A 15,414-nucleotide genomic window follows, 5' to 3' on the forward strand; every position below is an offset into this window, starting at 1 on the left:
CCAGTCTGACCTCCTGCTGCTGGGAGTCCTTCCAGCGAGGGAGGCTTAGACCATAGGTTTCCTGTCTTGGGAGGTGCTACCACCACCCCAGACAGGGTTTTGTGTATTAGAGCAGGGAGGGCTGAAAGAAAAGAGACACTGCCTGGGGCACACAAGGTGTTCCATGCATAGGCCAGTTCAAACCGGTGCTGGGGCACTCCAGCCCCAGCTCTGGTGCAAAACTGGACAAAGGGAAAGTGGTGTAACCACCCCCTTCCCTGGTCCCACCCATAGGAGGGACCTAGCAGGTAAACCAGCCCCTAGATTCGGTATATAGGTAGGAGCTGTGTCCCAAGACTTTAGATTAATCCAGACTGAAACTCTGAAACGGAACTCTGGACCTTCGACAATCTACTTGAAGAAGACGACTGAAGAATCTCCCTTGTGGTCAAGGAGAGACCACCCTGCACAAGCAGGCACCATCCAGCGATCAACCACTTGTTTTGCCGCTGTCTCCCACCAGAGCCGGAGTCCAGAGCCTGACAAGAACTGGATTCCCCGACATCAAACAGCTCTATCCACAGACTCTGTAAATCTGGGACCCGTGGATGCGACGAGAGACGTGGGACCGGCCATCTTGAAAAGTTTGCGCCCTGCTAACTGTGCAGCCCCTGAGGCCTCCTCGAAGCTTTGCATTGGGGATTGAGAAGCCCAAGCCCCGAGCAGTATCTGCACCGAAGATCAGCCCTGCACACTCCACGAGTTTTGCGTAGGGCTTTTTTGCATGTTCCTGCTCGACGCATCTGCCCGGTCACTTGCTCATTGGCTAGTGGCCATCTTGGCAATGAACCTTTGATTTTCCACCACTGGTCTGGTTGCTCTAGTCTGGCCCTTGCTTCCCTCAAAAAAGCAGCCCCTCAGACATTGCTGATCTGAGTAAGAAGCCTACATTGTATCCTGCGTGGGTTGCCTTTGCCAAGGCTTGTTGACTTCAATCCTAAAGCCAACACCGCCGACAGTGAGAGCCTTCGTGGGACAGTCTGTGTCTGACTCCTGGTCATTGTTGACGCCTCCAGGTCCACGTGGCTGCAGGGTTGAGCTTCCCATCAGTACCTGATTGCTTCCCGACATCGCCTGGTTCCTTCCCTGTTCCTTCCTGGTCACTGGCTAGTGACCAGGACTCTGTCCCCTCTGTTTTCAGGTCCTCTTCATCTTCGATCCACCCTTGGTTCCACCCGGAATCTTCTCTCCTCGACGACGAAACCCGACACACTCTGACACCTATGCACCCGCTTCCTGTGGGTGAGGTAACGCGAGTACTACGGTGCTCTTGTAAAGGTTTACACCCCTAGTGTCCTAGTTTCAAGTGGTTAGCTTCTAGTCGAGTCGGAAGACTCCCAAACCTTTTAACTTTGTAACTTTACGCACCCTTTGACTTCTATGGGAGCACATGTGTGCCTTTAGACACTGCACACGCATCCTGTGGGCCTCCTGCTCCCTAACTATTGTTAGTCCAGTGTAGCCCCAGCGATTCCCAAGGCCCTAGGCCTTACCATTGTTCGTGACGTGGTTCTTATACCACTTTCTTAGTATATGGTTTAGCAGGCCACCCGGGCCTATCCCTATTTGTGCAACTTTTGTATATTCTATTAAGTTACTTGTTTTGCGCTTGTGCTTCTGTGCTCATAAATAGTTCAGGGGATTGACTTAGAAATAAATACATATATATTTTGAATATATATCTTGTGTGGTGTCCTTTCATTTGGTAATAAAGGGATTGCATATGGTAAAACAGCTGGCTTCACATGCCTTCTTGAGTTTAGCCTAAGACTGCATTGTCCATGCTACCCCTAGGATAGCTGGTCTATAAGTTTGACTTTACAACCATCACCATAAGGGTTGTTTTGACTGGTGCAAGTTGCTCACTAGAATAGTGAACATCATATACCAGGCCAACTTCTCACATTGGTGTGCAGCGGTTGGGATTTGAGGTTGCTGTTGTTTTACCAATTGTAATCTTTGCAATATCATTTGAAATTTCATACAGGTACCTATAGATATATATAAAAAATGCTCAGAATACTTAAGTTCTACTGAACTTAGTTGTTGTAGAGCAAAGGGCCTAGCACACCCTGACTACAACTGCTGGAGAGGTTCAGTAGGAAACACTCAGTGTAGGTAGGTGCATCACCTTCACCACACTAGAGCAATGTCTGGCACAGGAGAACCCAGTGGACTCCAACCTGTGGAGAGTAACCTTCTCAATTTCAGTTTCAAGGAACCAAGGCACTTGTGTAGAACAAGAAAGCTGAAACAAGGGTCTAACCCTACACTTCAGCACCTCCAAGAGCTCTTTGATGAGCCTGAAGCTCTAAAGGCCACTGGTGCAGACCCTACAGGGAATGCAGATGAGGTCCTACCCTCTTCAGAAGATGCCACTGATCCCCCTATTATATATGAGGAAGATGATGAGGATGAGGATAAGGTCGGGGAAGATTCTGATGAGGAGGTAGGCAGCCAGGTCCAGGTTTGGAGACTTAGCCAGGCTAACTTAACCCCTTCGATGCTTGTGACGGAACCATTCAATCATCAGTCACAGTTGAGCTGTGCTGATGACAGAATGGTTCTGTCACGACCACACCCTGTTCTGGAATGTCCAGCACAGGGGAAAAATCAAGGCTGCACGCAATGTGTTAAGCCAATTTGGGGCTGAGAATGGGATAGCCCCATTCAGGCCCATAAGAAGGCTTAGTCAGAAGTATAGGAGGGAGAGGTCTCATTCAGGTGAGTCCCATCACTCCAATGCTTCTGGGGGTTCTCAAAGGGGAATGACATCTCCTCAGAGGAGAGAACACCAGGCTAGGATGACGGAAGTCAATCTCAGAATTGAGAGAAAAGAACTTGCCCTAGCGAAGGAGAAACTTGCTTTTGACAGAGAAAGAAAGTTAGGTGGGCAAGAGCCCACTGGTGGCAGCAGTATCCTTAAGGATAAAGACAGGTCCTATGACAATAGACACCTGAGTAAGATTGTGCCGCCCTACATAGCTGGGGGTGACATCCAAAAATGGATACCTGCTTTGGATAGGGCCTGCAAAGTACAGCAGGTACCCCAAAGTCAGTGGGCAGCAATCTTGTGGCTCTCCTTTTCAGAAAAAGGTAGAGATAAGCTCCTCACAGTTAGTGATGATAATGCTAACAATTACACTGTCCCGAAGAGTGCTCTGATTGATGGGTTTGGCTTAACCACTGAACAGTACAGGTTGATGTTCAGAGATACCCAGAAGACACAGACTCAGGACTGGACTGATTTTGTTGATTGTGCCACTAAGGCTCTGGAAGGCTGGTTGTTGGGAAGTAAAGTTAAGGACTATACAGGATTGTATGATTTGATCATGAGATAGCAAATCCTTAATAATTGTCAGCACCAGTTGTTGCATCAACACCTGATTGACTCAGATCTGACCTCTACCCAAGAATGGGGTAAGAAGGCAGACAAATGGGTAGAATAACCAGGTCTAAATTGGTGATCAGAAAAAGGCAGACCAGAAGGGTGGGGAACAGAAACAAAAAGACCAGAAGTCTTCTACAGGGCCCCAAAAGTCCAATGAGGGGAGTCCCAAACTTCCAAGAAGAAGAAGAAAGATGGCCAAAGGAAACCTTGGTGTAATATATGTAAATCGACTAGTCACTGGACCAGTGACTGCACCAAGAAAGATTCAGCCCCTACCACTGCTGCCCCTAAGGCAACTGCCCCCCCCTAGTTCAGCTGGCAGTGGTAGTAATACTTCCAAGGGTATAGTAGGGTTAACCCTGGGAACTGAGATGGATTCAGGCCTAGTCAGAATGCCAACCCAAGCTGTTCTAGTCTGTGATGTGGACATGGCTATGTCCTCTACTGTGAGTCCCAGTACTCTGGGCAAGTACAGACAGACACCTTTGATAAATGATAAAGTGGCTCAGGCCTACATGGACAAATGTGCCAGTGTCACAATGGCGACACCTAGCTTTGTGGACCCTGGACAGATTATACTGGGTGACAATTATCTAGTGACCGATAACAGCAATGTCACCACTACACATAGTGTGGCAGTTGTTAATTTCTCCTGGGGAGGGGTAACTGGACTAAAAAGAGTTGTGGTAAGTACAGATCTTCCTGTTGAATGTCTGTTGGGCAATGACCTTGAATCCTCACAATGGTCAGAAGTGGAGTACACGACTCATGCTGAGATGTTAGGTATATCATCACATGTCCTTGCTGTGACCAGGTCACAGGCCAAAAATTGCCTCACTGAATAGGTCTTGGATCCTGGAACAATGGACCAAGTACCTTCCAGGAGAAAGAGCAGTAGTGTTAAGGCTGTGCCTTCCCCATGCCTACAAGTGAAGATCAGCCTTCACAGGAAGCTGATTTTGAGACCTCTGAGGGAACTGTCCCAGAAGAGCTTGAACCTGACCAGGTTGAGTTTCTTGGGACAGGGGGACCTTCAAGGGCAGACTTGAGGCAGGCACAGTTAAACTGTCCCTCTCTTGAACCCCTCAGACAGCAAGCTGCTTCTGAGGCTGCAGGGAATACTACAGGTACCCACAAAGTGTACTGGGATGAAGGACTCCTTTATTCTGAGGCTAGAGACCCTAGGCCTGGTGCTTCCAGGAGGATGGTCATACCTCAGTCCTTTAGGGATTTCCTTCTTACCTTAGCCCATAATATTCCCCTAGCAGGACACTTGGGCCAGAACAAGACTTTGGACAGGCTTGTCCCTCACTTTCACTGGCCCCATATGTCAGAAGATACTAAGGAGTTTTGTCACTCCTGTGTAACCTGCCAAGCCAGTGGCAAAGTAGGTGGCACCACAAAGCCTTCCCTGATACCACTACCTGTGGTGGGGGTACCCTTTGAGAAAGTTGGGATATACATTGTTGGACCAATGGATCCCCAAACAGCATCTGGGCACAGATTTATACTGGTGGTAGTAGATCATGCCACCAGGTATCCAGAGGCTATTCCCCTAAGGACCACAACAGCTCCGGTTGTGGCCAGAACCCTCCTGGGAGTATTCTCATGAGTGGGCTTTCGGAAGGAGGTAGTATCTCACAGAGGTGCAAACTTTATGTCAGGATACTAACTGCAATGTGGAAAGAGTGTGGTGTAAATTAAAAATGCACCACTACCTACCAACCACAGTGTATTGGGCTTGTTGAAAGGTTCAATAAAACCCTGAAGGGTATGATTAAGGGTTTACCTGAAAAGCTTAGGCGAAGATGGGACATCCTTCTACCCTGCCTTCTGTTTGCTTACAGAGAGGTCCCACAGAAGGGGGTTGGCTACAGGCCTTTTGAACTTTTGTTTGGACATCCTGTAAGGGGACCCCTATGTCTACTGAGGGAAGGATGGGAGTTACCTCTTAAAAATCCTAAACAAGACATAGTGGACTATGCACTTGACCTCCGCTCCAGGATTGGTGAGTATATGAAGAAGGCTTCCAAAAACCTTGAGGCTAGCCAAGAACTTCAAAAAGCTTGGCATGACCAAAAGGCTGTGCTGACTGAGTACCAGCCAGGACAGAAGGTGTGGGTGTTGGAGCCAGTGGCCCCAGCAGCACTCCACGACAAATGGTCTGGACTCCACACCATTGTTGAGAAAAAGGGAGCGGTCACCTACTTGGTGGACCTAGGCACTCCCATGATCCCCCACAGGGTGCTCCATGCCAATAGGCTGAAAGCATATGTTGACAGGGCAGACATGGGCTTGCTCGTGGCTACAGATGAGGGTCAGGAGGAAGAGAGTGACCCTCTCCAAGACCTGTTATCTCAGAACCCTGATGATCGTTCAGTTGATGGTGTGGCCTTAGCTGGCAGCCTCACTGACCAGCAGCAACAGGACTGCAGACAAGTTCTACGGTCCTACAGGCATATGTTGTCACTAACACCTAATCATACTAACTGGTGCACCCATGAGGTGGACACTGGTGACAGTCTGCCTGTGAAGAATAAGATCTACAGGCAACCTGACCATGTCAGTGACTGTATAAAGACCGAGGTGCAGAAAATGCTGGAACTGGGAGTGATTGAGCCATCAGAGAGCCCCTGGGCTAGCCCAGTAGTCCTTGTACAAAAACCTCACACCTAAGATGGAAAGAGAGAGATGAGGTTCTGTGTGGACTATAGAGGTCTCAATCCTGTCACTAGGACAGATGCTCACCCAATTCTAAGAGCTGATGATCTCATTGATACATTGGCTTCAGCCAAGTTTCTGAACACATTTTATTTGACAGCTGGCTATTGGCAGATCAGGTTAGCTGAGGATGCCAAGGCCAAAACTGCTTTCTCAACCCCAGGAGGTCATTATCAATTTGTGGTAATGCCCTTTGGTTTGAAGAATGCACCTGCCACTTTCCAAAGGTTGGTGAACCAAGTCCTCACTGGGTTGGATGACTTTTGTGCAGCTTATCTGGATGTTATTGCTTTCTTCAGCTCCACCTGGGAGGATCACCTGATCCACCTGAAGAAGGTTTTAGAGGCTCTGCAGTAGGCAGGCCTCACTATCAAGGCAACCAAGTGCCAGATAGGGCAGAGTAAGGTTGTGTACCTTGGCCACCTTGTAGGTGGGGGTCCGGTTCAACCACTGGAGAGCAAGATCCAGACCATCAAGGACTGGGCTCCTCCAACCACCCAGACACAGGTCAGAGTTTCTTGGGCCTGTCTGGGTACTACAGAAAGTTTGTTAAGAACTATGGGTCCATTGTGACTCCTCTTAATGCCTTGACTTCCAAGAAGATGCCAAAGAAAATTCAGTGGACAGTAAGCTGTCAAAAGGCATTTGATGAATTGAAGAAGGCCATGTGCTCTGCACCTATCTTAAAGAGCCCTGACTACTCCAAGGAGTTTATTGTCCAAACAGATGTTTCTGAGTTGGGGCTGGGAGCTGTGCTTTCACAACTTAATGTAGATGGTCAAGACCAGCCCATTGCTTTTATTAGCAGAAGGCTGACCCCTAGAGAGAAATGTTGGTCAGCCATTGAGAGGGAAGCCTTTGCTGTGGTGTGGGCCCTGAAGAAGTTGAGACCATACTTGTTTGGCACTCACTTCAAGATTCAGACCGACCATAAGCCCCTCTTGTGGCTAAATCAGATGAAGGGTGAAAACCCCAAACTGCTCAGGTGGTCCATTTCCCTACAGGGGATGGACTTTACAGTGGAGCACCGCCCAGGGACTGACCATGGTAATGCAGATAGTCTCTCCAGGTATTTCCACTTAGAACATGAAGACACAACTGGTCAAGGTTAGTCTAATGTCCCTGCGTTTGGGGGAGGGTTGTGTAGGAGAGTAGGGTCTGCTTTCCTATGGTCACCCCACTTTTTGCTTTTTGCTTCACTGGTTTTCGACTTAATGTGGCTGTGGGCCTGCTAATCAGACCCACAGCCCAGCTGCTCTCTCTCTAAATTCACTACAACATACTTTAGGTGCATTAACAAATGGTTACTGGATCACCGTATGAGCCCCTGTAAAGTGTACCATAGGTACCCAGGGCATAGGTGCATCCAAGGCCTACCAGGGGCTGCAGCATATCTTTTGCCACCCTTGGCTGGCCATCCAAATTGGCACAACTGGCTGATCACTCAGCTGGGGCAAGGTGGTGTAATCACCCCTTGCTTAGATATAGTATACCTACATCTAACCTTATATCTAGACACATATACACCTATAAGTTACTCCTATGGCAGGCCTTAACAATCCTGGAGGCAGAGTGCTTAGTTTTATGTGAGATGGTGCTCTAGCATGAGCTGAGCCTGTCTGCAGATTTCGGAACCATGTCCTTATAGCTGTTCTAGGATATTGCCATACCATATACCCTTAAGTGCATTATAATCCTCGCGGTTAGATGCTAACTATGTTTTGGCTTTATCAAAACATGTCGAGTAAGGTGTCATACGATTTGGAATACTACCCCTCACCAGTCCTGGCGACGGGGGTAGCATTCCACCCTTCTAGAGGGAGAAGACATGTTGTTCCTACTATTCCCAGTTAAAGTTAACCAGAGCCTCAACATCACAAAATGGATGCTGCTACCATACACACAAGGCTGACCGCCTGCTGCTGGGAGTCCTTCCAGCGAAGGAGGCTTGGACAATAGGTTTCCTCTTTTGGGAGGTGCTAGCACCACCCCAGACATGGTTTTGTGTATTAGGGCAGGGAGGGCTGAAAGAAAGGAAACACAGCCTGGGGCACACAAGGTGACCCATGCATAGGCCAGTTCAAACCGGTGCTGGGGCACTCAAGCCCCAGCTCTGGCATGAAACTGGACAAAGGGAAAGGGGTGTAACCACCCCCTTCCCTGGTCCCACCCATAGGAGGGACCTAGCAGGTAATCCAGCCCCTAGATTCCGTATTTGGTAGGAGCTGTGTCCCAAGACTTTAGATTAATCCTGACTGATACTCTGAAATGAAACTCTGGACCTTCGACGATCTACTTGAAGAAGATTTTATTTTTTTATTTTTTTTTATTTTCAGAGTTTTATATAGCGCGAACAAGATCTTTGCAGATATCAGAGCGCTTTACATAGAAGAGTACATGAGGGAACAAAGTCAAATAGGTAGGTCGATAGTTCACAGAGTACAGAAGGGAACATGAGGGAACAAAGTCAAATAAGTAAATCAGTAGATCATACAATACAAATAATACAATTGGGTGGCTGCAAAGCAATCAAGTGGGTGATAAGACAGCTCGTACAAATAGATAAGGGGTCAAGCAAGTAATAAAGATCATCGCAGGGTGTTGATAGGGTTCGAGATAGTAGTACAGGTGAATTTAGATGACTGAAGAATCTCCCTTGTGGTGAAGGAGTGACCACCCTGCACAAGTAGGCACCATCCAGCGATCGACGATTTGTTTAGCCGCCGCCGGAGCCGAAGCCCAGAGCCTGACAAGAACCAGATTCCCAGATATCCAACAGCCCTATCCACAGTCCCTGCAAAGCTGAGACCCATGGATGTGAAGAGAGACGTGGGACCGGCCATCTTGAAAAATGTGCGACCTGCTAACTGTGCAGCCCCCGTGGCCTCCTCGAAGCTGTGCATTGGGGATTGAGAATCCCTAGCCACGAGCAGCATCTGCACTGAAGATCAGCCCTGCACACTCATAGAGCTCTGTGTGGGGCCCTTTTGCATTTTCCTGCTCGATGCGTCTGCCCGGTCACTTGCCCGTTGGCTAGTGGCCATCTTGGCAACGAATCTTTGATTTTTCTATGCTGGTCTGGTTGCTCAAGACTGGCCCTTGCTTCCCTCAAAAGAAGCAGCCCCTCAGACCTTGCTTGTCTGAGTAAGAAGCCTACATCGTATCCTGCGTGGGTTGCCTATGCCAAGGTTTGTTGACTCCAATCCTAAAGCCGACACTGCCGACAGCGAGAACCTTTGTAGGACAGTCCGTGCCTTACTCTTGGTCATTGAAGACACCTCCCGATCCACGTGGCTGCAGAGACAAGCTTCCAATCAGCACTTGATCGCTTCCCGACATCTCCTGGTTCCTTCCTGGTCACTGGCTAGTGACCCAGACTCTGTCCCCTCTGTTTTCAGGTCCTCTTCATCTTCGATCTACCCTTGGATCCACCTGGAATCTTCTCTCCTGGTTGCCTGCAGCATCTTTTCTCCAAGGCTCCATAGATCTCCACGACGAAACCCAACACACTCTTACACCTATGCAGATGCTTCCTGTGGGTGAGGTAACGCGAGTACAACGGTGCTCCTGTAAAGGTTTACACTCCTAGTGTCCTAGTTTCAAGTGGTTAGCTTCTAGTCCAGTCAGAAGACTCCCAAACCTTTAACTTTGTAACTTTACGCACCCATTGACTTCTATGGGAACTCACGTGTGCCTTTAGACACTGCACACGCATCCCGTGGGCCTCCTGCTCCCTAACTATTGTTAGTCTAGTGTAGCTCCAGCGATTCCCAAGGCCCTAGGCCTTACCATTGCTCATGACGTGGTTCTTATACCACTTTCTTAGTATATGGTTTAGCAGGCCACCCGGGCCTATCCATATTTGTGCAACTTTTGAATATTCTATTAAGTTACTTGTTTTGCGCTTGTGCTTCTGTGCTCATAAAGAGTTCAGGGGATTGACTTAGAAATAAATACATATATATTTTGAATATATATCCTGTGTGGTGTCCTTTCATTTGGTAGTAAAGGGATTGCATATGGTAAAACAGCTGGCTTCACATGCCCTCTTGAGTTTAGCCTAAGACTGCTTTGTCCATGCTACCCCAAGGATAGCTAGTCTATAAGGTTGACTTTACAACCATCACCATAAGAGTTGTTTGGACTGGTGCAAGGTGCTCACTGGAATAGTGAACATTATATACCAGGCCAACTTCTCACAGCAAGCTATATGTCAAATAGAACCCAGCCAGGATAAAACTCAAATAAAAGGAGGGTTCATGTCCCTTTTAAGTATAGTCTTGAATATACACTTCACTGTAAAGAAAAGAAAAATAAATAAAAACATTACCATCTACAACACCAATAGCTCCAACTCCAACAAATTCGAGATCTATTGCATTGCAAATGCTTGTTTTCTTTGTCATTCTTTTCGTCCTTCTCTTCTTCCTTTTTCGACCTTTTGTTTTTCTGTCTCTTGTTGCCGTCAAAAAATGACTCCCACAGGGACCCCCCTGCAACCACTGGCTCAAATTAAGCGTTATTAGTATGTTTTATTCCTGCACAACCCTGTGACACCCAATGCATTTATATAAGTGCACTCATGATCCTTGTTCTTGGTCATAGCATAGTAGCAAGTTTCAGCGTTCAACAAGAGAAACAAATCTGAGTTCTCTGTAGCACAAAGTCATGTGTGATGCTGTAAGACTTTCTAATAATGTTTTTTGTATGAATAATTTGCTCATGTGAATATTTAACCTTCTGTGTATTTAGCATAAATAAACAGTTTTTGCTGTGCACACAAATCACAAATGTTGGCTCTTTGCCTGGGAAATGAGGTGACTGCATTAATCTTTGTATACATTTTCATGTTTTCCAGACATATAGTTTCATAGTAGCCCATCACCTTTTCCTCTCAAGAAACCACCTTTAATATTGAAAAAGTGCTAATATTTATTATTCCATGTCAATATTGAATGTTAATCTATTAACTTTGCAAGGTAAGCATTCAACACTCAACCCACTCGTACAGCGAAGTATTAATCAAGAAGGAAATATCGTATGGGCATTTTACCCAAGTACCAATGTACAGGACTGACAGAGCTACCAAAGATAAGGGGGGAAATATAGTGCTTATAAATTCAAGGGATTACATTGCTGAAGCTTCAAGACAATTGAATGACAGTAATAATTACAGTAGAATAAAAACGAAATGACACTGGTCTTGAATTCACAAATACAACTAGGGTATATCAACAATCTGATCAGTGATGAAGATCGCACATTTCTCACTAAAGATTTTCCAACAGCACCAACCATCTATTTTGTACCCAAAATACACAAAACATTACCACAACCTCCATGTAGACTGATTGTAGCATCCTGTGATTCTCTGTATGAAAAGCTATCATTATATGTAGATACATTCCTTGCTCCAATAGCACAGAGTATGAGCTCATACATGCAAGATACAGGAGATTTATTGAGGATACTTAACAGAATTGAATGAACCAATAATATTTACTAGTCACAATAGATGTGGTATCCCTATACACATCAATAAGACACAAAGTGGGCCTACAAGCATGCAGTTATTTTCTAAAACAACAGAATGTCTCACAACTACAACTTACACGCATGCTTCTAAATATGATAGAAACATGTTTAACAAATAACATCTTCATCTTCAATAACGAGCTATTTAAACAACTATGTGGAACAGTGTCGGGCCTCCAGACCGAGTTGTGGTGGTGCTCTGCACTGGTAGAGGCCTAACAAGCCAAAAACTGCCTGAAAACAAATGCTGGACGATGCTTGTGCGAAATCAGCTGGAAACATCCTTTACAACGCAACTCTTACCATGCAGTGCTATTACAACGCAGGTTTTACAACGAAACCATTACAACGCATTGCCCTGGGGGGCGCTCTAGGATAGAGAATGGATTTAATTTACTATCCAACACCTTTGCTAGTGTCTTTGCTAGGGACTGGAGTTGGAATAGTAAATTAAACTATTCACTATCCAGCACCCCAAAGCGCTATGCATTGTAATGGTATGCGTAGTAAAACCTGCGTTGTAACAGCATGCGTGGTAAAAGCATGCATTGTAACGTCATACATCCGAAATCGGCACCCCAAGATGGCTGCTGAATCCAAAACTGAATAGTGTCTAGTCTTTTCACCGCAGCTGCTCGGAGATGATGTGATGTGCGAGCGCGAAGGGAAATGCGCACTTCACCGAATGTTTTACCGAGAGAGCAGCTTCCCTAAGTGTCTCCGAAGTTAGAAAGAATAAAAATAATAATTACCGGCCGAAGTTATAGAGTAGGGTTTATTCACCACATTCATGAAGAACAAGAAATCGGCAAGTCCTAGATATCTTTGAAGATTACCTGAGGCCCGTGTGAAGAAGATACAGCGGCAATACAAGGCACCAGAGCTCCCGACCTGAGAGAAAAGACAGAAAACAGAAGAACAGAGCTAGGTTACGCCGCCAATGTTAGAATGCTGAAAAACTCTGAAATGATAAATTGTCAAGTGTAAATAGAGATTGTAAATACTTACCAAGAACAGTTGTTTAAAGAAGGCTCAGCTCAATTCTGAAAACAAAGAAGGAAGAAGAGTCAATACTTAGGCATTATAGGAAGTGAGTAAAAGTATTGATAGAACTAATAGAATAAAGATACACAAGAAGGATACAAGATAAGATACAAAACACTTCCAAACAAGAAGGAAGAAACAAAGGAATCATAAATTAAGGAACCTAATAAGAACCACCCCTACATGAAATTACAAGAGTACACCCAGTAGAGAAATAACAACAATTACTGGATGTAGACAGTTAGTCAAGAATATCACGGGAAAAACAAAAGAGAAGCACAGATCTTGGAAGATAAGGGTGGTTGAAAGCAGGCAGCAGCATAGAAAAGAATAGGATAGAGTAGATGGGAGAAGGTAATTATGTTTACCCTTTCAGGTTCTTCTGCAGGTCGGGCTAGAAAATAGAAGAACCAGTCCAGGACCAGTCTCTTCTGTGTTTATTATTTTATCCATTCCCCCTCCCCCCGTGAAAATAGTCTGGAGGTTCAGCATTATTGCAACCCAGAGTATTTTCTAGAGGGATTTGGGATCAAGCATCTCTGTTTATGGTCAGAAAATATATAGTCATTAGACAAGATTTTAAGGTATCTGACAAACAGCCATGGGCATTTCATTTTCACCAAACTGCACTAATATAACCATGGGCTGGTGGGAAAAAACAATAGCATGGAACATAGACAACCAAGAGGATGTAGATCGGATCATATTGTGGGTCCGATTTATTGACGACCTATTTCTAATCTGGAGTGGTCCGGAGAATGAATTCCTCCAATATTTTACCAGATTAAATAACAATACAATACGATTGTCGTCCACACACAAATTGAGTAGAACAGAAATTAACTTTCTGGACATTAAAATCCCGGTCACCCAAATAACCAATTACACTCTACACTGTATCAGAAAAAAACTGCGACCAACCGCATCCTACACGGAACCAGCTTCCATTTCACACCACTAAAAGAAAGCATTCCCTATGGTGAGCTATTAAGGATGAAAATAGACTGCTCCAAGCCTGAAGATGCAGAAGATAAAATGCAAGAATCAATTCAAAGATTGAAGAGGCTACAATGAAAGAACCTTGAAAAAGTGTAAAAAGAGAGTGAAATCAAGAGAAGAGATACTAATTCGGAAACGCCAGGGAAAGATGTGCCAAGGTTCATAACAACTTACAGCAAAGAAAGTGGATTGATAATGAATAAAATAAAAAAATATTGGCACTTAATCTCAAAAGATCCAGACATTGGCAAAACACTAGGTTGCAAACCATTAGTAACCTACAGAAAAACAAAATTGTTAAAAGACCTATTAGTGAAATGTCATTTCCGTGAAAATGGAAAGACTGCGGCAGAGCTGAAACATGTTGGTTTGAAGACCTGTGTTTATATTAAATAAGCATCACCCACCTCTGGAATAACACGTCATTTGTATTTGTTATTTTTTATATATATTTATTTACTGGGAGTATTTCCCCAAGCATCTCTCCAAGCTGTCTGGAAATTTCGAGAGACACAGCCATTTCTTAAGACCCCAAGCTATGCGTTATAACATTGCCTCAAAACTGTGCCAACTATTACTGTGACTTCATGCATTTTGCAGGCCTTGAAACTGAAGATGAAGTTCTATTTGCTGGAATGAGTGACAGGCTGTTGGCTAACTGATTATCACTAAGCACTACATTGAAGACAAAGTGGGGGGGGGTACTACAGTTGGTGCAGCCGGTGTAGTGGCACCAAGGGTCAAAACCATGAGGGGCCCATCAATCCTTTATAATTGCTCTATTATACTACCCAAATAGCAGTCAAAATGGCAATTTCCCTTGCTTGAACCGTGGCACCTCTGCACATTTCTGTAAGTCGGTTTGGACACAAATCTCCATTTACCTCCTGCTAGAGGCAGTCTCTGCCCCTCCTTCCTCAAAGTAGCGCTATTGGGTTCCTTTGGGTACTTTTTGATTACCTTTAGGCTACAGATTGCTCAAAAAATCTGGCAACAGTGCCACCGGTTGATTAAAGTTATTTAGTGTCCTTCCTCTGCAAGTGCTGTGATTGAGGTACTATTTCTAATTTCTTTGTCGTGCATTGCAGCATTTGGCCTGACTGGTTGAGCAAAGAAAGAAGGGTGTTGAGCTGAGCCTTGCTGTGCCTTACTGCACAAGGGCCTTCTCTTCCTCTGTTTTTATACAATCTTGACATTGGTCCACAGCTGAAGAGGGCAGACCGCAGCCTTCATGTTAAGCCGTAATGCTCACCATCCAAGACTTGTTCTCCCCTTACTGAAAGAACTAACTGACCCCCTCCTCCTACATGCAGTTTTAAATTAGCGTAACAGCTCCAATACCCAATTGTGCTTCTCCCAGCAGACCTGAAGAGGGACTGCAAATTGTCCCAAGCTAAACTATGTCTGGCCTCTAGGCTGCAGAGTAGAGACAATCAAATCCTCCACCCTTGCAGACATGAATACTCCACCCATGGCCTGCGGGTCTGATACAATTAATTGAGCGCTTAGGGCATCTTTGCTATCACCCTCACTGAACCCCACTCAGCTGGGGTGACAATGCTACAAAAAGCGTAGTCTTATTTTTCTAAAACCTAAAATTGTTTTACACTAAGCTGCAAAAGTTCCCAAAACTCAGAGTAGTCACAAATTCTATTTAGCTCATACTCAGCTGTTCATAGTCTAGA

This window comes from Lissotriton vulgaris, chromosome 7 (genome assembly GCF_964263255.1).
Source record: "Lissotriton vulgaris chromosome 7, aLisVul1.2, whole genome shotgun sequence".
Taxonomy (NCBI): Eukaryota; Metazoa; Chordata; class Amphibia; order Caudata; family Salamandridae; genus Lissotriton; species Lissotriton vulgaris.